Source organism: Thunnus albacares, chromosome 10 (assembly GCF_914725855.1).
Source record: "Thunnus albacares chromosome 10, fThuAlb1.1, whole genome shotgun sequence".
Lineage (NCBI taxonomy): Eukaryota > Metazoa > Chordata > Actinopteri > Scombriformes > Scombridae > Thunnus > Thunnus albacares.
The window spans coordinates 33,272,626-33,296,374 of NC_058115.1; the positions used below are offsets into that span (position 1 = coordinate 33,272,626).

Sequence of the window (23,749 nt, forward strand, 5' to 3'; positions counted from 1 at the left end):
CTGCTGTTTCCTGCGGCCTGAAAACTCTTTGTCTGTTGCTCAGATCTTTTCTTTCTCCTTCTTTCATTTCCTGTCTGCACGTTTATTTCTCTGCCATCTCATTTCTCATTACCGCCTTTTTCATTCCTACGTACATTCTTCATATTCTTTTGTTTCCTTTTATTTGCTTTGTTCCTTTTTTTTTTAATATTTTTCTCTTTTCAGTACCTCACCTTTACTTTCCTCCCTCCTTCCTTCTATAGTTCTTCCTTTCCTCCTTCCTTCCTTCTTTCCTTCCATCTGTACCTCCTCTTTTCCTCCTCCCTTCCCTCCTTCCTTTGATAGCTCCCACTTTCTTTCTATACCTCCTCCTTTCCTCCTTCTATACTTCCTCCTTTCCTCCTTCTATACTTCCTCCTTTCCTCCTTCCTTCCTTCCTTCTATACCTCCTCCTTTCCTCCCTCCTTCCTTCATTCTATACCTCCTACTTTCTTTCTTCCTTCCCTCTATGCCTCCTCCTTTCCTTCTTACTTTCTTCCTTCTATACCTCCCCCATCCTTTCTTCTATATGTCCTCCTTCCATCATTTCCGTACCTCCTCCTTTCCTTCCCTACATTTTCATTTCCTTTCCTGTCTTCTTCTTTCTTTCCCTGCCATCTCACTTATTTTTCAGCCTCCTCTTTCTTTCCATTTTCTTCTATACTTTTTATTCCTTCATCTGTTCTTTGTGTCTTTTATTCTGTACTTCCTCTTTTTTTTCTTGCCTCCTCTCCTTCCCTACCTCCTTATTTACTTAACTTCCTTTAATTTCCGTTCTTATCTTTTTCTGTACATCCTCCTTTCATTTACCGTGTCCTCCTTTTCTTTTTCACATCCTGATATTGCCCCCGCCCCCGTTTCTTTTCTTACCTCCTTTTTTTATTTCTCTTATTTCTCGCCTCCTTAGAGAATCTTTCTTTCCTTTCTACCTTTTCATTCATTCCCAAACTTATTTCATTTCTCACCTCCTCCAGTCATTCCCTTCATCATTTCTCCCCTCTACACCTCTCCTACCACCTCCTCTTCTTCCCCGCCTCAGCATCCTTTATATTCCTACACTCCCTTCTTCTCCTTTATTTCCTACCTCCTCATTTCCATCTGTACCTCCTTTACTCCTCCTCCTCATTCTCTCCTTTCCTAGCTCCTCATTTTCTTTCATTCCCTTCATTTTTTCTCTTTTCCTTCCTCGTCTCCTCCGATCCTTCTCTTTGACCTTTTTTCTGCTCGTTTCCTTTCCTAACCCTGCTCCCTCTTTGTCTGGAGCTTCTCCTCGTTCTCATTTACATACTGACTCGCGCTTCACTTCACTCGACGAGCGAGCGAGCGCCGATGAAACACAAACAGCGAGCCGACGCCTTCCCGACACGACGTCTGGCCTCGGTTCATCAGAGGCCGGCTCAGGTGCGGCGTGCAGCTCATTCTTCACGCATGTTTGCACTTTCAGCGTTCATATATGATGATGTTACACCGACGCGGCGTCACAAACGTGGACGGCCGGAGGAAGACGAGCAGGAATTACGAGGAATTAATGAGTGGAGATAATTGTTGAAGGATGTGCTGGGATACATAAAAACAACGAGAGCTGAACTAATGTCTGATGTTAAGATGCAGCGAGGTGTGAAAACGGTCAACGCACACAGATCCTCCTTCACAAAACACTCGTTTTTTTCTTCCTCCTTAATTTTACTCCTCCTTTGCTTTTCGCCTCCACTCCTTTATTCCTTACTCTTTTACTTCTGCACCTTTTCTCACCTGCCTTCTCATTTCCTTCTTCATCCTTCTTTCCTTCATTACCCTTTTGCTACCTCTTCTTCCTTTACCTTTCTTACCTACTTCTTTTTTTCTCTCCTCCTACCATCTTTGCCCACCTACTTCCTGTTCTGTTCCTTACCTGTACATCTTTCCTTTCCTACCTCCACCTCTCCATCCCTACATTGTTCTTCCTATCTCAACATCCTTTACTTTTCTAGGAGTCCCTTCTCTGTCTCCTCCTTTCCTTTCACACCTTGTCATCATATCTCCTCCCTTCATTTCTTACTTTTTCCTTCCCTACATCCTCCTTTCTTGCTAGACTTCCCGCTTTCCTTCATTACATCCGTAATATTTTCTTCTGCCTCCTTGCTTTGTCCCTTTTTTTTAGAAGGAAGTACAGGAGATAAAAAAGGTAAAGTAAGTAAATGTCAAAGGGAAAGGAAGGATGAGGGAGGAAAGGAAAAGAGGTGATCACATGGGGATTAAGGGTGGTGACGAATGCAGTATTCGGAAAAGCACAAATAATAGGTTTTTATGACATTTCGTACAAATATTTTAGAAATGATTTGTTTTGGTGAATAAAAAAAGCATGTCAAATCACATACTTCTGTTAGTACACTTTCATGTAGTACATTGTGTACTTACTGGCATAGTGCACAGATTTCTACAGGGTAGTGTCGTCTCAAATCAAACACAGCCGTTGTGCACTTACCGGAAATGACGATCGCAAATTAGCATCAGCTAGCGTTAGCATTCGTGTTATCGTTCGCGCTAACAAATCATTACAGACTGCTAAATTAACCCAAAAAACATACTGATGGCTTATATCCGACAACAGTATAGTGGTTCTTAGTGCTAAAAAACACATGTATAACTTACATTTGTATAATGTGGCGATGTTCACCGTAGTAACAACGTACCCGGCCGCCATTTCCAGTTTGAAAAGTAGTCCCTCCCCTTCCACTATGTAGCCAAGATGGCGACCATTGAGGGCGAGAAGTGCACATAGTTCCACACTCAACTTTTTGACCGTTTTTTCCGGGTTCTCACAGTGCACTGCATTTTTCCATACTTCTCAGTGTGAACACACTTATGCACTCAAAATGTTAAGTGTAAGTACAGAAGTGAAGCGATTTGAGACACAGCACCAATGTGGGGGCCTCCCTCGTAAAATAGTTTATTGATGAAGACTTATTTTAACACTTTAATATCCTAAAATTAGATTAGATTAGGATTCTTACGCTCATTCCAGCTTTTATTTGAATACAAATAATTCTCCTGCCTCAACTAATACAGATAGAAACAGAAATACTGGGCTCCCTGCACATCCCTAACTGGTATATGTTATAGTGGTTATACATGACACCAATATCAAAATATTCATGGACGCCAACATTACTACAAACCCCAGTACAACCATCATCTTGGTTTTCAACATCAGATCATCATCATCAACAGTTAACAGTCAACGACAACGCTCATTAAAACACTTCAATGGCCTCATCTTTAATCAGGACAGTGTGGTTACTATGGCTACGGAAATGTCCAAGTGCAACTCTTTCAAATCATTTCATGAGCTGAGAAGTGAGGGCTGTAAGGGGTCTTTAAGTCCCCATGCATGAGGTTTTCCATCTCACGGGGATCTTGGACTGGAAGAGAGATAGAGAGAAAATGAACTGGAGCTCATCACCGAGTTGGTCTGCACACACCTGAAGGGCAGGTGGCAAGACCCCGACTGAGCCAGACGCCTTTATTTGTCCCTCAGCTGGGAGCAGACCTCATCAGAGGTGACCGTTATTGGGGGGGGGGGGGGGGGGGGGGGGGGGGGCTGGGGTTACCATTAGACCCCCTTAGAGAGAGAGTGGAGCGGACTGATTCAAGCTCAGCGGAGAAATCATGTGCGTCGAAGCCGGCAAAGAAGTGGTTATCCTCATCAGCGCTGAAAGCCCCTCGCTGTAACCTGGCAGTGGTCGAGCTCCAGCCTGTGATTAGCTCCACAAACCTCTGGTGTCACTCAGATGTAGTTTGCCCTCAACTTTATCTCTGTAATTCTGCTTCCTCTGTCTGATAACACGTCTGAGTTCTGTATATGCTGATTTAATCAGATCCTAAAGCTGATTTCTAGTTATTAATAGCAATCAGCAACCTTCCTTAATAACAACCTTCCTCCTAATTTTCCTCCCTACCTCCTTTATCTGCTCCGTAGCTCCTCTCCTTTTCCTTTTATTTTCTACCTCATCCTATACCTGCTGCAACTCTTTCATACCTCCCATTGGACCTCCTTATTTCATTTTCTACCTCCTCCTCTCCTACACCTTTCCCTACCTCACCATCCTTCACTTTCTCTTTTTTCCTCAGTACTTCCTCTTTTCCTTTCCTCCTTCCTCCTTTTCTTCCCTACATCAAACCCTAACCCTCCTCAGCACCTTCCCTAAAGTAGAAAGGTAACCTTCTTCATTCCTTCCCTTCTTTCTCCTTTTCCTCTCTACCTCCTTTTTCTGTTATCTTACCTTTACTCTTACTCTCCTACCTCCTCATTTCTTCCCTACTCCCAATTACGTTCCTACCTCCTCCTTTCCTTTCCTGCCTCCTCCTCTTGTTCCCTGCGCCTAGTTGGCGCGTTTGGCTTAGGGAAGCAAAGGAAAGGAGGAGGTCGGAAAGAAAAGGAAGGAAAAGAGGAAAATGAAGAAGCAGGGAATGAAAGGAGAAAAAAAGGGAGAGTTAGAGAGAGAAAAGGATGTTGAGGTAGGGAGAGGAAGAATAATGGTCTTTCTTTTAACACAGAGGTACTTCTAACACTCCCTGAAAGTTGACGTAACTTTCCTTTAGGAGTCATTTCTTCACTCTCAGCTTCGCCTGCTTTGCTGAAAGTGAAAATGAAATCATTAAAAACGGATCGCAGAGTCTTTGTTCACCTGGACGCTCTCTCTCTCTCTCTCTCTCTCTTTTCCGAGCTCTGCAGGTCTCGTCGTCTTTTTTCCTCAAACAGCCATTCTCTCCCTCGTCCCTTTTTTTTCCCGCCTTTGTTTAATTTCTTCTGTAAGCACATGAAGATTAATTGGGCCTCTCTTTCAACTTACCTTTCCTCTCGCCCCGCTCGCTCCCCTCTCTCAGGAATGCCTCTCATCATCTTTTCATCAGTTCTACCTCTGCCCTTATACATTATTCAGCCCGAGTCTCTGTGCAGAGCTTGTCCTTTATTAGACTGTCGCCAGAGTGCATTCCACAAACTCATTAAAAAACTATTAAAGGCTGATGATTTCCTCTGATAAAGCCGAGCGGGCTTCAGGTTTGGTTTTCTGACAGAATCAGACGATGTGTCAAGAGGAACATCTGCACGGCGGCTCAGTCTCGCGCTTTTTTATTTAACCTTTAGATCCGACATTTTAATCCAGGATGGATCTGTGAAAACAGTCACTGTACTCCCACATACATACAGATAACCCACAGCTCATGTTTACTGTATAGAAAAAACCCTTTTTTCCTCTGCAGCTACTGAACATATCATCATTGTCACGGGTTTAAATACTTTGATTAAGTGAAAATTAGTGAGTTTACACTACTGAAGTAGTCTTATAATTATAAATAATTATTTTCATTCATCCATCAACTATTTTCTCTATTAATTGAATTATCTGTAAAATGTCAGAAAATAGTGAAAAAAGCCTGTTTTTTTCATTGATATTCATCATGTAGAGCTGCAACAATGAGTTAATTAGTTGATCACCAGGAAGTGAATCTCCAACTATTTTGATAATTGATTAATTGTCCACTTTTAAGCAGTGAAGAGCTGCTGCTTTGGTCTGTTGGTCGGACAAAACAAGACATTTGATGTCGTCATGTAGGGAAATGTGATGGATGTTGTTTTCTAACGTTTTATAGACTAAATAAATTATGATTGCCACGTGTTCTGTTGTTTGCACTGTACTTAGAGGAATCCCATATAATGATATACAGTATATTAGAGCTACAGCAATTAGCTGATGAATAGAAAATTAATTGGAATTTTTTTTGGTTCCACTTTCTCAGATGTGAAGATTTGCTGCTTTTCTTTTGTTTTACACCATTTTAATCTAAATATATTTATGGGTTTGGAACTGTCGGTCGGATAAAACAAGACATTTAACTGCAGGAAGTTATAAAGGCATTTTGGGTCATAGACAATCAATCCATCAATCAAGACTGTGTGTTTCCTTCCACTTGTTTTTACTCACATTTACAGTGGAAATGCTGAAAGTTTTTACGCTTGAGGTGTAAAAAACGTTTCTGCTTCCCTGAAGAGCTGAAAACATCAGATCTGAGTGGAGCGATGAGGAGATGTAACCTTCCTCAAATTAATGTTTTCCCTCATTTTTGAACTTCGACTGCTGCTCCAAATGTTCACAGAACAGCAGTGGATGGAAACAAGCTTTTATTTCAGTTGTTTTTTGCTGATATTCTGGATATTCTGATAAAACAGGGTTCAAGAACAGGAACAATTTTATGTGGTGTGTCATTTTCTGACAAAAAGCTTGATATATGGTTCAACCTGTTGACTGACTGAAACCATCTGTCCATAAATCTTTCTGAAATCTTATAGTTTTCATGTATTTGTTAGTTTTTAAAGGTTGTTTTACAGCATTATGTTCTGTCTGATAGAGTCTAACCGTGATAAATGACACCTGTTCAGAGTGAATCTTCTCGCCTTTAGAGGAAACCTGATGAGAGGTTTTTTTTTATCCGAACTGTCGGTCGGATAAAACAAGACATCGAGGCATTTTGGTTCATAGACAATTAATCCATCAATCAAGACTGTGTGTTTCCTTCCACTTGTTTTTACTCACATTTACAGTGGAAATGCTGAAAGTTTTTATGCTTGAGGTGTAAAAAACGTTTCTGCTTCCCTGAAGAGCTGAAAACATCAGATCTGAGTGGAGCGATGAGGAGATGTAACCTTCCTCAAATTAATGTTTTCCCTCATTTGAGCTTCGACTGCTGCTCCAAATGTTCACAGAACAGCAGTGGCTTCTATATCAGTTTTCCTTTGCTGATACTCTGGAATATTCTGGATATAAAGCAGGTTCAAGAACAGGAACTATTTTATGTGGTGTGTCACTTTTGGACAAAAAGCTTGATATATGGTTCAACCTGTTGACTGACTGAAACCATCTGTCCATAAATCTTTCTGAAATCTTATAGTTTTCATGTATTTGTTAGTTTTTAAAGGTTGTTTTACAGCATTACGTTCTGTCTGATAGAGTCTAACCGTGATAAATGACACCTGTTCAGAGTGAATCTTCTCGCCTTTAGAGGAAACCTGATGAGAGGTTTTTTTTTCTTATTTCCACAGGGGATATTTGGAGTATTTTGGAGGAGAACAGTTCTTCTGCCTCCTCTGGCATGTTAATTGATGCTTTTCAGTTTTTTGGTGCCTCTGTTCTCTGCTCTCTCTCTCTCTCTCTCTCTCTCTGGGGAGTTGCCTCCTCTCTGTGATTTGCCGTGGGAGTTTAACAGCGGCTGTGATCAGACGAGTACAGATAAGACGACGAGAGCACACACACACAACAATCAGCCTCGCAGGGGTGCCGGCTGATTTGTCGAGGTCTTTTTCCTTTTTTTTTTCTCCTTCCTGTTAAAGACAAGCGGAGGAGTCAGGTGAAGGGGCTCAGCGGAGAGATAATCTGCAGCGGAGGATAAAGAAGAAGAGACACTCTCATTTAAAGATCACCCAGGTGGAGAGACGATCAACTCTTCTTCTTCTTCTTCTTCTTCTTCTTCTTCACTACAAACCAAAACATGACATTTATATCTTAAAATGTTAATTTATCACATAACGCTGTACTGAACTTAATGTTGCTAAGGGTATTCATGCTTTTTAATGGACTTTTTATTCATGCAGAGCAGAAATGATGACTCGAATAATTGATTAGGAAGAAATTAATCAACAGATATTTTGATAGTTCATTAATTGCGTAAGTATTTCATTAAGCAAAAGTGTCAAACATTCACTTGTTCCAGCTTTTCTTACTTAATGTTCTTACTTAATTACTTACTTCACTTAATTTGGAGGACTTGTTAATATCTTTCAGACTGTTTTTTGGAGCTCATCATCATCATCATCATCATCATCATCTGTGACGGCGGCAGCGTCTAGGCCGCTCGATGGCGATGATTCGCTCCTCGCTGTGTTTCTCCATGATGTCGTCATTCAACAGGAATTTAACTGGAACTAAATGTCTGGTCCTCACATATAAAAACAACTCCTGCTTTCTTAAACATAATTTCAAGGAAAAAAAAGTCTTATGTTTGGGCCAAATGTAGACGAGAACGCCATCTTGGTCGTACAGAACCACATTTTATACATACATGCGAGCTCACAGTCCACAGAGAGAGAAGGTTGAACGGAGGATAAAAAGCATCAATCAGGTCAGATTAGTAATCAGTTAATCTATTACTGGTACTCATCCATAATTAAAAAATGTTGAATGAACTGACCTTGTGATAGACTCCATTAGACATCCCCTAATCCCTTTAGTACTACTTCATGATGTTTTATTATAAAGTTTTAAGGCGGTCTGAAATAATAATGTTCTATTATTCTCCTTTGACTAATATCACATACAGTTTTCATGTTGTAGATTAAGAACAGATTCATGTAAATGTGAGTTTATTTGAATGAATCCGTGGTGTTGTTGGTGTTCTCTGTGTTGCCGCTGAAAAGTCTTTTCCTCTTCCGCTCGGCTTCATATTTTGTAAAAATGAAACAGAAGGAAACTCGTCTTGACATGAAATCCGACTGGCCGGCTGCAGAAAGTGCTGCGAGTAATGAGCGTCTGCTCGAGGTGTCAAATAAGAGGATTACCTCGTTTGTGGGCTTTCAAAAGATAAGTGGATATCTGAGCGCTCATTCGGCCGCGCCGTCCGAACCCTGACCTTTCACAGACGGAGGAGGAGGGGGGGGGGGGGGGCGGGGCTTCAGGTTGGACTCCCAACCCCTCCTCCTTCTCCTCCTCTTCCGCCTCCTCTTCCTCAGGGATGATGCGTCCGTCAAGGGAGCTGACATTTCCGCCATTTATGGTCCAAGAAAAACAAACTGCGGCCTCATTCATATGGAAAAGTGCAATTTTATTCTAACCTTTCAGCTCGAGCCGCTAATCAAGACGACTCCAGATTATCTTCTCGTAATCACCTCGGCAACGGAGGCAGATGTGTGGATCCATCTAATCTGTCAGAGTGAAATGAGATCCATCACAGATCTGGATAATGGCCCCTGCAGATTGTGTGCAAAAATCTGCATCAATAATTCAAGCTCAGATTTTTATTATTCATGAGCGGGAGAGTGAGAGGAGAGCAGGGCGAGCGCGGGCGAAAGCTCTGAGGCCTGGATGTAGATTCAACCGCTGCTTTTAAACCAGCAGCGGAGCAGAGGATGCACACACACAGGTCCAAAACTCCAAGTGATGTTAGAAAAGGAAACGTAGGAAAAACATCTGAACATGAATCTTTTAGTTGCAGCAGACTTTATGGAGATGAATCGTCTGGTTTAAATATGGAGGGAATGAGAATTTTAAAAAAAAAAAAAAAGGAATAGAGTGAAAGACTCACACTGTAGATTGTAAGATCAGTTTTCTCAACATCGTAATCTTTAGCTTCTACCCGCCGTTAGCAACGCATGTTACCAAATTTTAAGCTCAGTGATTGGCTGTTTCTTGCTGAAATGCACTTTGGGAGTCGTAGTTAACTTCTAGCCTTCTACCTTTGACTTTCTCTAAAGAACCAGATGTTTTCTAACTGAGTTGTTCATCTTTTGTATTGATGATTTAACCAGGACGGTTTCATGGTAACTGTGTGAAATCTGATAAACTGAAACTGAAGTTTGAAAAGTAAAACAATCAATGTGGATGTGAAGTTAGAAAGAAGTAGGTTAGCAGACCTCTGTAGCTAATTGTCTCTGCTGGAGGCAAACAGCTCCAGGCTACATTAGCCGCTACTAGCATAACACACCGCAATCTCTGACTGAACCATAGACTGTATAAAAATATGGACGTAGTTACCGTGACGTCACTCGTTGGTTTCTGAAGAGCGGTTTTGAAGCTCAAAGTGAGCCGCTCCAGCCGTCGCCATCTTGGCAGTGCGTGACGCTGCCTAACTCCCAGCCAATCAAAAATGGGCAAAGAGGCGGGGCCGAATGGCTGAAACAAGCCACCTAGCGGCTGGCGGACCTGTCACTCAAAGCAGCCATGTCCTTCATTATGCAGAATTTCACGGCTTAATAAAATTTAAACGGGTGAGTTATAAAAAAATTCCCCCGTACAGTTGTCATGAAAGAGGAAATTAGCTACAGAGACCAAAACCGTTGTTTGTACCAGGCTGTAAACATGTTTATTTCTGCTGTAAAGTTGGACATTTTAACATGGAGGTCTATGGGGATTGACTCGCTTTTGGAGCCTCAAGTGGCCGTTCAAGGAACTGCAGTTTTTGGCACTTCCACATTGGCTTCATTTTACAGCCCCAGAGGTTGCCGCTTGGACTGAACTGTCCAGTTGCATTGTGGGTAATGTAGGCACCAAGTTTTGACAAGGAAGAAGAATGTGTGGAGACAACAGACGATATCTCTGGTTCTGCTGCATCGATTTTAACGCTTTTTTTTAAACTGTCCATCGTGATCAGACCTGATAATGTTAAATGAGTGTGATGTTAAATCTGTGGAGAACTCTATTAATAAACTAGGCAGTTAGTGAATAAGACGGGGAAATTAAATTAACTGACTCAAATGTTAAGACTTGAACAGAAATCTGTCAGGATTCAGCAAGAAACACACACAATGTGTCAGTTTGTTGTTTGTCTCCTGGGTTTGATTTACTGACAAAAACAACATTTCAGTGTCAGCTCGTGGGAGTGTCCTTGAACGCACCACAAAGGAGACTTCGACAGAAGAAATAATGTCGACTGCGAGGGATTATTTATCTAAAATGAATCCAACAGTTGAAACTTGTGGTATGTTAAAATGTGTTTTCAACAAACAAAGACAAACAAAGTATTTTATAAAAACGCACCAACAGGGAGCGATGCATTCATGACATTTGAGAGAAGCGACTTTCTGTTTTTTCTTTTGAAATTTATATTCATTGCACCAGTTCGACATTATGACAGAACAACTCACAAACACAAAGGAGATGATCCTGTTGAAAAATAAGAAATAAAATTTAAAAAATAAAGTGAATTAAAGGCGAGAAGAAAAACAAGTGGTGTCCATCTCTCCATAAATATTTCACTTTTTCAACCTTAACCAAATTGGTATCCGAAATAAACATCATCTCTTCTCTCTTGAACATTTTGGATTTAGGAGTTTTGAGAAGACGCCGACCAGGCCGCAACCTCTCCAACATGTCAGATGAAATATTACAGTTTGATATAAGAAGAAGAGTTTCAAAATACTTCATTTTGACCTTCGAATTCACTCCGTGTTGGACTTTTTTTTTAACCTGGGTCTGTTTCCTCCCACAGTTCACCTGAAATTATAACATTCTTCTTTTGACATAATTCACTGTTGTCAGGAAATTCATTTGGTAAATTTTCGATTTAATACCTCTTTTTACTCTGTTTTTGTCAAGTGCAGTTATCAGTTTTCTAGTGTTTCTGGAGATATTGTCTCAATTGTAAAACAAACACTACATATTTAATGCAAGAAATAACCAAAATCACTTGTTGTTCACATGTTTGCTTGTTGTTTGTCTTCTGGATTTGATTTTCTGACAAAAAAAAAACAGCACTTCAGTGTCAAGTTTTTCGGAGTGTCCTTGAATGCACCACCCAAGAGACTTTCACAAAACAACTAAATAAATAAAAGAAATAAATATCTGTGACTGAATCAGCCTGGAAGGTAGAGCGTCAGTCATCAGTCACGATCAGTGTAATTAACAGTGAAAAAGCAGCGGTATGGTCCTTTAAAAGAGTCATCTGCATCGGTAATGTTTGTCTTGTGACAGGCGGCGTCTCCTCTTAGAAACAAATGTGTCCCAGAGAACACACACACTCACACCACTCTGTGTCAATAAGTGACATTTTCCATCACAGCGACTCCTTTAACATCAAATCATAAAATTCAAATGCGGCTCGATGAATCTGAGCCTCAAAGCGAAGGCTCCTTTCACTCGAGTATTGCTGACATCTCGGCTCACAGAGAGTCTCCGGTTTTTAAAGTTTAAACACAGATGTGCGCCTGCCTCGGCTCACTTTCAGAATATTTTAAAGAGGAACTTCACGGGGGGAGAGAGACAGATGAAGGTGAGAGTCTGCTGCCACCCAGATTAAACAGAAAGCATTAAAAACCGAGTTAACACCGACTCTCTGCCTCTCCGCTCAGGTGTGATGGTTTTAATCCGAGGGCCGGATTTTCAGATAGCTCTGCCTTTTGTCAGTTCCACTCACACGCAGTCTTTAAACATCCAGGCACCTGTAGTCAGAAAGTAAAGCAGAAAGTTTTAATTAGGCCAAAAAACTTCTAATGTTCCTCTTCTTCTGTACAAAGGAAACAGGAAGAGAGTCGAGATCAAACTTTGCCCAAAGACAATAAGATAAAAAAGCGGCGTTAGTCAAAGGCTGTGCCCTTCAAAGAGGTTTGAAGAGGATAAATCACAGAATGAGTGTGTGCAGCGCGACCACAAGACTGTCCGGGGTTTTTTTTTTTTACCATAAACGCCGCCGCTGGTCACGACAGAGAAAAGAAAAGAGAAGGATGTGCTGAATCCACACCACCGGACAGACAGTCTGTTTGCACATGAGCTCAGTTCACAGCTCTGTCTCCGTCCTGCGCTGTGTGTTTGTGGTGAGGACGGGCGGGCTCATTAGATCGGGTGGTGTTGTTCTCGTACAACACGCCTCGCCACAAAGCTGCGGCGGCGGTGAAAGAACAGTCCTCGGGTGATTTCTGAAACAACTCACCCAACTCGCCGTCACCCTCTAAATGAGCCCTTGTTTCCTCCTTGGCCCCTTGTTAAGAAAAACTAGCGCAGCCTCGATAAAAGAGACGTCACAGACTGCTGGCTCCGCCCCCTCCGCCGGGTCAGATATCAGTCAAACGAAACAGTAGTTTGAAACTAGCTCCACCTCCAGCAGCTACAACAGTAACATGCTGCTCTAACACTGATGCTTCACTATTAATAATCTAATGATGTCATATATAATAATATATCAGTCAGAGGGACCAAACCACTACTTTTACTGCAATACTTTAACTACATCAAGCTCATAATACTTATGTACTTTTACTGCAATACTTTAACTACATCAAGCTCATAATACTTATGTACTTTTACTGCAATACTTTAACTACATCAAGCTCATAATACTTATGTACTTTTACTGCAATACTTTAACTACATCAAGCTCATAATACTTATGTACTTTTACTGCAATACTTTAACTACATCAAGCTCATAATACTTATGTACTTTTACTGTAGTAGGATTTTCATGCAGGACTTTTACTTGTAATGGAGTATTTTTACATTGCTGTATTGGTACTTTTACTTAAAGGTGCAATGTTTAGATATATTATATATATATCCACACCAAGCGGCAATCTCCGGGGCTGTAAAATGAAGCCAATGCGGAAGTGTCAAAAACTGCAGTTCCTTGAACGACCACTTGAGGCTCCAAAAGCGAGTCAGTCCCCATAGACCCCCATGTTAAAATGTCCAACTTTACAGCAGAAATAAACATGTTTACAGCCTGGTACAAACAACGGTTTTGGTCTCTGTAGCTAATTTCCTCTTTCATGACAACTGTACGGGGGTGAATGTTTTTATAACTCACCCGTTTATTTATTAAGCCATAAAGTTCTGCATAATGAAGGACATGGCTGCTTTGAGTGACAGGTCCGCCAGCTGCTAGGTGGCTTGTTTCAGCCATTCGGCCCGCCTCTTTGCCCATTTTTGATTGGCTGGGAGTTAGGCAGAGTCACGCACTGCCAAGATGGCGACGGCCCGAGCGGCTCGCTTTGAGCTTCAAAACCGCTCTTCAGAAACCAACGGGTGACGTCACGGTAACTACGTCCATATTTATATACAGTCTATGATCCACATGTATACATACACGCACATATGTACACATTTACATACAAAATAAAACAACAAAACAAACGTGTCCTTTCTGCAGTGTTGAGGTGCATCAAGCCAGCGAGTTAAACATGGTTCACAACTGTCTCGTTTACTGAGAATATCCATTAATAAATATTCAGTTTTACACACAGAGACATAAATGAAACACAGACCTGCCTGCTGTGTTCAGTTTACACGCTGCCAGCTATGATTACTGTCTGTTTCTCTGAATGCAACACAGCTCCAGCTAGCTAACAGCTTCATGTTAGCGTCAAGCTATGAAGCAGGAACAAAAACAGACATTAGATTTTGTATTCAAAAAAAAAAAATGGTGATAAATAAACAAAAATACATATTCAAAACATAATTTAATGTCTAGGTATTGTTTTTTACTTGGTGATATGGTGTTCTTCTTATGGTGATTTAATATCTATGTGTTTTGACTTTGATACATGTCTTTAAATGCCAAAGTTATTGTTTCAACCGTACAACCAGAAATGTTTGTTGTATTCATCCGAACTCGACTCTGGTATTAATAAAAGTATCAAGAATGACTTTGATTAGTGTTTCAGTGTTCAGAGCAGGGAGTTGTCTCAAATTGTTTTGTTTTATTTACAATTTGTCTATGATCACATCAGATTCTGTTGTCTATGCGCACACACATGTGCACACATGGCAACCTTGAAACCACAGAACCCCCCCACCACCACTCGCCTCACATAACAAATCCCAATTTAACCCCCCGCTCCTACCATTTGATGATAATAAAGCACCTCTAAAGATAGAGGGAGGGATGGTTTCACTTTTTGTTTCATTCATGAACGTTTGATTCATTTCCTTCTCTGTGAGAGGGAGTTTTTCCAGTTTGAACCTCACACTGAGCTTCAGAGAGAGATGGACGGCTGTGTGGAGATAACTGTGCTCTTAATGCTCAGCCTTATTAGACCGGACACTGCTCATAATTCTCCGTCTCTCACGGATGTTTAATTCATGTTCCTCTCAGTCTGACACATTCAGCTTCATTTCAGCTCCGACAAAGAGCAGCTGCTAATGGTCCTTTCAGAGAGGAGGATTAAAATAAAACACACTGCTGGACGGGACGAGGTAGGAGGACGAACGACGAGAAGAACAGAGTCGGACAGAAAAATATTCAATCTGTCAGAAAAATATTAACTCTTTATTTGTGTTAAAGGCCAAGAAGGTCAACATCAGAGACAAGTGACTCCAAACACAGACTCAGGCATTAATTTACTTCAGTTAAAGGAGACAAATTCTGAAGACTCATCTGTTTCTACTCTGCTGTCAAGATTGTGTCCATCATTAACAGTGCAAAAACCTATGATGGACACTTTGTAGCAACACATAAGCATATTAACTTACTGTTACTGTTTGTTTCTGTTGACAGTTTCTCCAATATCTTTTATACATTCCTCTATATGTCTAACATTACAGCCTTTTTGGCAGGATTGCAGGGTCCAGCCCTGTGAACACAGATGTCAATGACTGAGTGATGAAGCTATACCATTAGTCTCTTAAAGGACACATATTCTGCACATTTCCAGATCTAGATTCATATTCTGGGGCTCTACTGGAATATCTTTGCATGATTACCAGTTAAAAACTCCTTATTTATCTTCTACTGGTCCTTTATGCAGCCCCTCAGTTCAGCCTCTGTCTGAAACAGGCCGTTTTAGCTCCTGTCTCTTTAAGGCCCCGCCCTCCTGATGAGCCCACTCTGTTCTGATTGGTCAGCTTCAGGAAGCCTCCTCCGTCTGGCTCCAGAGGCTCCAGGATTTCACTTCCTGATGTTGAACCGATCAGTCTGATGATGCAGGTTAACATATTTTCCATCCGCTGCTGTTGTGTGAATATTAGCAGATAAACAGCAGGTGGCGCTAATTCTCCAGTCGGTGCCATTAAACCGTCGCAGAAGAAGAAGACACAACGAGATGACGTCATTAAAAGAGCGACAGTCAAAGCTCAAACGATGGAAAACATGATGGAAATATGACATTTCTGTTTGTTTCATGGTAGTCATGTGACAAATCTAATGTTTTCAGCTCTTCAGCGACGCTTAAGTCACATGATTCATGTACGTCATTACATTTGTTTTTATACAAACAGCTTCTGTTACACTGGAGTAAACTGTGTAATTTAAAAAAGGGAACAATTCAGTATTTTTAATGCACAAATCACTCATTTGAGTTAATAAATTAAATAATTTGAGGACATTAATTACTAAATTGAAGGAACAAAGTGGATATATTGACTGCAATAATTAGCAATTTGAGGGAATATGTTGTAATTTGTCTAAAATGTTCCCCTAACACTCACAAGACTGCATACATTTTTTAGTGATGTAACAAATTTCCTGTGTTTCCACTCTGTGTTTCCACTCATTCAGATTGTGCATAAAACATGTGGATGGAATATCATACAGTATATACATATTCACAGCTCAGAAACAGCACTTTGTTGAAAAAGTGTTTCGTGTGGGACTATATCTGAAGGGAGGCAAGGTCAGAGGAAGATGCCTTCATTATGTTGCCTTAACTGAGTCAGTATTTCCTTTCTTACAGTTGAAGTAGAGGATATATACAGTATATATATATATATGCTGGAAAGATTTGCAGCAGGTCGTGGATTCAGCAGAGCAGAATGTGATGGAGGCAGATTAAAACAGGGAAGAAAAGAACAAAAACAGCCTGTACTGGGAGATAATCCAACTTGTTTTCAGTGTTGTTTCTTTTATTTCAGGAATCTTCTCATCGACTATCTAAAAACCGAGTCAGTAATGAGACAGATCGTTGCACCACAGTCATGAAAATGATTTGATCCCAAGAAATTCTGTAAACAAGCTGATTTCTGCCCACATGAGTACTTGTACTTCTTGTTGTGTATTTCTACTTTGTACTAGTCTCTGACTGAAAAGGGTTCAGATGATGATAGACAAGAAAATAGTGAATTAAAGGTGTTTTTCCTCATTCAGTATTCAAATTTCACTTTTTTCTTTTAATTATATCTTCAATGTTACAGAACATAGAAACTCAGGACTCTCCTGGATAATGTAATAATGCTATAGGTTTATATTATGGCCACAAGTTTCAGTTATTTCAGTTTTGTTTTTCAGAAATCATGCGTTTTGTCTGTCAATTTAACGGACAGCTCTAAATACTACAATACCCATGAGCCTCAGCTGCTGTTGCTATGGAGAGGAGGCCAGTCGGAGCAGTGGTGAATTCAAATCTCTTTGTTGTTGCAGTTGAGAACAAAACACAGCACCAAAGTTACTGAAATCATCCAAAATTAACCCTAAATTTAGACGTGACACTATTTTAAGCTCCGTGATTGGATGTTTCTTGCTGAAATGCACCATGGGAGTCGTTGTTAACCTCTACCTTAAAGTTTTTATGTCCACAGTCTTATAGCTTCAACTTTTTTTATCAAAGAACCAGATATTTTCCGACAAAATTGTTCATCTTTTGTTCACTCATCTTCTCTGTTGAACTGTGACGTTTAGCCTGCAAACCGCTAGGACTTATGGGAAACGGTGTTCGTTAAAGGCCACTAAAACCACAAATATTGAATAAACAACAATAGTAGATGGTTTTTCAGAAAACTCCTGTCCTTATCTAAACATATGAAGCAAGAAACACGACATACTGTTGGTTCTGTTCCAAGGCTGCTTTTGTTTTTTATTGATTAGCAGAATTAAACATATTAATGAGATTCTTAACGAGGTTTTCCTACTTCTGAAACAGAATTCGGAAGTTACAGTTTGATTTCAGCTCTCTATACATAGATTCTGGATTTTTACAGGAGGAATTCAGCTTTTATTTGTGGAAAAACCGTATCAGACACAAATACAATAATTATTCAAAGCAGAATATTTTATATACGATTGTCAGCTTACAGTGAAATTCATTTTTTTGTTATGCAGCTCCGTTCAAGAGGTTGACTCACAGATTAAACATACAGTTACATATATGACACTTCATAGATGTACAGAACACATCAAACAGTCATGACTGTCATACATATTGTATCACATCATGTCTTCTGGATTCAGATCTCAAAGAGCAGCGCACTGATCCTGGTTCAGCAGCAGGATAAACTGATGTTCTTAAAGAATTCTTCAGCCTGTTGCATCTAAAATGAGGGACTCTAAACCGCCTGTTAGAGGGCAGAAGTTGGTATTCTCCATTTAAAACATGCGAGGACTCAGAGGACATGCTGTTAGCGCGTCTGAGCTGCTCTTGTTGTGCCGCTTGAAAGGATTGCACCCCAGGTTGTACAATAATCATCAAACAAATTCAGATTTTATTATATAGTTTTAAGTTTCACAGATCGGCTGCTGAACCAGTGTTGCAGCACAGCACGACACAAAAATAATCTGACTACTGGCTGCAAAAGATCTGAGTGCTGTGTCTTCTAACAAACCAGCTCTATATGAGGAATCAATGACAGGGTGGCATCTATCATAACAAAAGGTATTTGTATGAAGAGACTTGTTTAATTTCTACATTGTGAATTGTTACTGGAGGCAGGTGACAATCAGGAGGAAGGCCAAAAATAATTTCCTGTCTTTTTAGTAATGATAATAAGAGGATGTTTCTCACAACATTCAACTAGCCAATCAGCATCACATTGGTACCAGCCAGCAGAGACAGTCAGGTGGAATCATCAGAATAATTTTAGAAGAGACTGGTTGGACACACTGGTGGTGCAATCAGCAGTGTACAACGTAAATAACACAGCTGAGCTAATGCAGCTGTGTCTTAAAACATGTCTGGGGTGGATCTTTAAGAATTAAATCAATCTTTAGCGTCGTATTTACTCTGAAGGTCATTATTAATGACATGCACCATAGCCTACTCCGTCACTACTGTCACGGCTCTAAAACAGTGGATAAATTGCCCTCAAAATGACTCGTTTCACCATCACAGTTTGATCCCTTTGGTCCGATAACATTTGGAAAGTCAAGAAGAGCCGCATGATTAAACTATTTCATCCAAATTCAAGTTAGCAGACAGCTAACTGCCAGAAGCATGGATGTATAATAAGAGCTGGATAGGGCGCCGTCACTCAGCCTTGCAGCCAAGTTTTCCCAGTGGCCACTCGCGGTATTGCAGCGATAAAACAGCCCAAAAAGCATTTTCCCCATAAACCACCATTATTAAAGAGACGTCTGTAAAACTGTTGACAGGACACCTCGAACTGCAAACAACATTAATTATGACTCTCTCTATATGAACTTTTGATCCATGGAGGTTTTATATTTGCAAAACTTTCCTCGAGCTGAGAAAAGCGATTTAAAAATCTGTGATGTCATCACAATGTAAACTCTACAGGTGGAGCGGGAACTCGTGGGCGGGGCCAGCAGAGGAAACACTACTGAGCATGTTCAGTGGGCCGCACAACACAAAAGCTAACCTGGAAGCTAGAAACTTTTTTTGGTGTATGTGCCAGCCGAGCAAGGACTGAATGGACGCCATTTTTAGCCTGCTATCCAGCTCTTATAATACATCCATGGACAGAATTCTTTAAAACTCTGTATACTGTGAAGAAAATTTACCATATGACATTATTTCAGAATGTAATTGACATGTTTCTCATGCATTGATGTGAATCTTCATATTCAATAGTATATTTTTTTCATTTATTTTCTTTATCTGAAATGATGTTTTATGTTATATTGTACAGTAGAGTAAGTTTGTGCACATATATTGTTCAGTAAATTCTTTTTAACAACCTTGACAACACCTTTACATATCATAACCTCTGATTTACCTGCCTGCACTTCAAACTTCTGTCTCCTCCAACTCTGAAACCAGACTCTTGGCTCTTAGAAGGATGTGTTATCTAAGATAAAAGCCTGCTGCCTCACAGTCCCCACACCTTTTTTTTTTATTCCTGTCCAAGCTCTAAAAACAGGTGAAATAATCTCTTCTTCTTCTTCTTCTCTCGTTTTTTTTTTTTAATGAAATCAGATTTCAGGACTCAATAAGAATGATGGAGGGTTTTTTTCAGCAGCTCTGTGTTGTTATTTTTCTGTTTGAGTGACAGACAGGAAGCTCTCTCTCTCTCTGTGCTTCTATGTCTCTCTCTCTCTCTCTCTCTCTATGTCTCTCTCTCTCTCTCTCTATCTCTCTCTGTGCTTCTATGTCTCTCTCTCCATCTCTCTCTCCATCTCTATGTCTCTCTCTCTCTCTCTGTGCTTCTATGTCTCTCTCTCTCTCTCTCTGTCGGTTCATGTGGGCTTCAGCATCTGTGTCATCATTAGTATCATAACCCCTGTAAATATGCATCTTCCTCCAGTGTTTCTCTCTGACTGATCACATACATTATGGATGCTCTCCCAGCCTATCCTCCTCCTCCTCTTCCTCCTCCTCCTCCTCCTCCTCCTCCTCGTCCTCCTCCTCTTCCTCTTCTTCTCTTTCACCACCTTTTTATGACAAATGCAGTTTTTTTTTCCTCCTCTACTGAACCATGGAGCTTCACTGCCATCAAGTGGCCGCTGCAGCTGCTTCACCTCCACGTCACAGAGGAAAGTCTCACATTCAAATCTGATTCATCTGAACCATGTCGAGTCTTTTTTTTTGTTTGTTATTGAGTCCTAAAAGACATATTTTCTCAAGAAGGGACATCACAGTGAGACAATTTCAGCCTGCTTCTGGTAAGTTTTAAGAATCAAGTGCAACTTAAGAAAACACATAAAAATAGACGACAACATGTGCAGCCTTTAGGAAAGACGCTGCAAATACCACAACACGAGGGAAGTGTTTCCAGAGGACACTTAAGAGTGATGAACACGTCAATAACTCATAAACGAAACGCTGTTAAAACACAAACAAGGCCTCTTTCCTACCGTAGTGAAGTAGTACTTCAAAAAATATTCAATAACTTCACTCTTATACAGTTTAGTTTCCCCAAAATCACTTCACACATCAACGGTCTGCTGTTGGTTAAACTACAACACTTCGTTTGGGAGGAATCTTAGTTTAAGATTACTGAACATTGTTTCTCTTTTCGGTGTTGTACTTTGTAGTCGGTCCCTGCTCACTTGCCTCACAGCCGGCTGAACATAGAGAACAATTTCATTTGTCCAGCTGAGACAAAAGGCTCATCGTCTACCTTGCTACGGTAGGAGAGAGGCCTCGTTTCGTTTATGAGTTATTGACGTGTTCATCACTATTAAGTGTCCTCTGGAAACACTTCCCTTGTGTTGTTGTATTTTCAGCGTGTTTGCCTTCGTCAGCCACCGTAGTCTTCTTTCAAGATAGTAACACTTTGATTTGTGTTGGAAAAACATTTTAAAAAATCTCACTGTACTTGCAGAAAATAAGACTCAGTAATAACATGTTTACTTTTGGCAACACTTTACATAAAGCCCACTTTATTATCATGATATAAACAGTTAATACATGTTTTAACACATTATAATGTAGCTGTAAGCAGATATAAGTGTTTATTAATGTATTATTATTAATGTATTTATCAACAACCCAGAAGTGTTTGCTGCTTATAAACAGATAACGATTGATAATATATGAAAACACAGTTGTAATAATATAAAATATTTCCTCATAGGAGAAGTTAGAGTTGTTGACAATTATTGTAAACACTCAAAATATTCTTATATCTGCTTATATTTGTGCCAATACAATTATTTCTGATATATAAACACTTTGTTTTCTTTATACTTTTACATTATTTAATATGTCGTCTGAAGTCGAGCTGCTGAACCAGAACTCTGAACAACACACATACATACACAGACCTCATTAAAAATCTCATTAACATTTGTGACTCTGTTAACTGGTATAAATCCAGACATGGATCAGAACCATGTTGTGTGTCTCGCTTCATATGTTTAGATAAGAACGGGAGTTTTCTGAAAACTCATCTAATATTGTTGTTTATTCAATATTTATGTGTTTTTGGCCTTTAATGAACATCGTTTCCCATAAGTCCTAGCGGTTTGTGGGCCAAAATCACATCTCGACAGAGGAGACGCCATCTAGCGGCCGTAGTAGCTGTGAGGCGGAGCAGTGATGCAGTTCAGATGACGGAGGAGGCAGTTTTTCAAAAAGCACAACTACAATCGTCCCCTAACCTTTAACCCCGTAGTTATTATTGTAGCCATGACGACGAAGATGGACTAACTTTAAGGAAGTAGTAACTTTAACCCACCACATGTTTCTCTGACGTTAACAAAGTGATCATTTTAACCCAAACCATCATCTTTAAACCCAACCAGACCTGAACCACAGCGCTGCCACATCATCAATCATCAGTATTGATTAACAGTGATGCGTTTGATAAAACACAGACAGATGATGTCATCCTGCTGATTACTGCTGATTAGAAAACGCTGCGAAGTGTTGTTCTGGAGTCACATGATCAAACCACAGATCTTGAGCTTCATTTGGAGGACTGGTTGGATTTTTTGTTTTCTAACAAATTAATCGTTGTTTGAATGTTAAACGTTATGAAACGTAAACTCCAGACAGACCGATGAAAGAAACGCTGCGGGACAGAGGCTCGACAGGAAGTGATGTCATGACTTCGGCTCTCTATAAAGGTGTGGTCACATGACATTTCCAGTCTCCAGTCAATGAAATTTCCCCATACTCAACCTCAAAAAATGTAAAAGATGGCACATTTCTCAAGCGGGTAATAAATAAATATTGATGATAGTGATCAACAGTGTATAAAAGTGATGCTCGTAGTCTGGTAGTGTGATAAAATACTAGAAATACTATAATAATAACTTCTCCATAACCAAACACAGACCAGCAGTGTTCCTATTGGCTCAAAGATGAACAAAACTGCCGTCTGGACACCGAAACAGGAAACGCACGTTGGAATCCGTCAGAAATGTAACGTGACTGCACCTTGACGAATCTGACCAAATATGTTGGCTCTCAGTATTTTGACAGATTTTGTTATTAAAAAGTTTTGAGCTCTGTTTCTATTGAAGATAAATGTTTTGCTACATTTAATCAGTGCTGAATTTGAACAGCTCCTGACCTCTGACCTCTTTCATCCTTCGCCTCCCATCATCCCTCTGTGCGTCTGTGCCTCTGTTGACAGAGCATTAGAATATGATTTCAGGCTACTTCATTTTTTTTTTTTTTTTTTTTTTTCCTTCCCGCCTGCGCCGCTGTAAACATAAATCACAGCGAGTCGAGCCCAGAGCTCATATAAATGTCAGGATAGACAGCGGAGCTCATAAACCTCTAATTTGATCTTTATTCATCTGGGACAAGGCATGAATAAAAGCTCACCTAGTAAATCATCATTTTCTGCTCTCTGTCAAAACAGCTGAGAGAGAGCGATTCATCCATCCATCCATCTGTCTCCGGAAGCCCCGCCTCCCGCCGCTCGTTAGGCAGCTCCACTTCTGATTGGCCGATTCCTCCCTCGTTAAGCATACACGCTACAGAGCGTCAGCATAGTAATTAAAGACCTTTATTTAGCTGGTTAATTATAAATGATGACTTATTTGATGCATTTAGAAAATAATTTTGAACGTGATGCTTTTAAACGATTAGAAAAAGTTTATAATGATTATTAAATGTGCTGATTAAAAGTTTTATTTAATTATTCCGTCTTTAAATGAAGAATGATGACTGAATGTTTACCTTCTTTTCGCGCGTGCGTCTTCTGATCGTATTGATCATTTTACACGTCACAGTTCATTTATCTCCTGCTTCACATGTGACAGTTTATTGTCAGCATTTTATTAGTAAGTAACAGCAGCTCTGATTGGTCGGCTGCTGTTATTGTTGGCTATATTTACTCATTGAAGCCAAAAGAACAATAAAACTGTGATTTATACTGTGCAACAAAATAATAGAAGGGATGATACAGTAGTAGTAGTAGTAGTATAAAGAA

General features: G+C 40.1%; 2 long non-coding RNA genes across 3 annotated transcripts; one reads left to right on the top strand and one right to left on the bottom strand.

Moving 5' to 3' along the window:
* Positions 1-419: 419 nt before the first annotated feature.
* On the bottom strand, positions 420-21,908 carry LOC122991088. Its single transcript, XR_006405526.1, has 3 exons — positions 21,352-21,908; positions 6,898-6,904; positions 420-431 (listed from the first exon to the last, which is right to left on the bottom strand). It is a non-coding gene; the product is annotated as an uncharacterized LOC122991088 (long non-coding RNA).
* On the top strand, positions 5,939-9,781 carry LOC122991089. Of its 2 annotated transcripts, XR_006405527.1 has the most exons (4): positions 5,939-6,477; positions 7,077-7,481; positions 7,649-7,721; positions 7,839-9,781. It is a non-coding gene; the product is annotated as an uncharacterized LOC122991089 (long non-coding RNA). The 2 variants fall into 2 exon arrangements; XR_006405528.1 differs by lacking the exon at positions 5,939-6,477 and having other exon boundaries at positions 7,003-7,481.
* Positions 21,909-23,749: the final 1,841 nt, after the last annotated feature.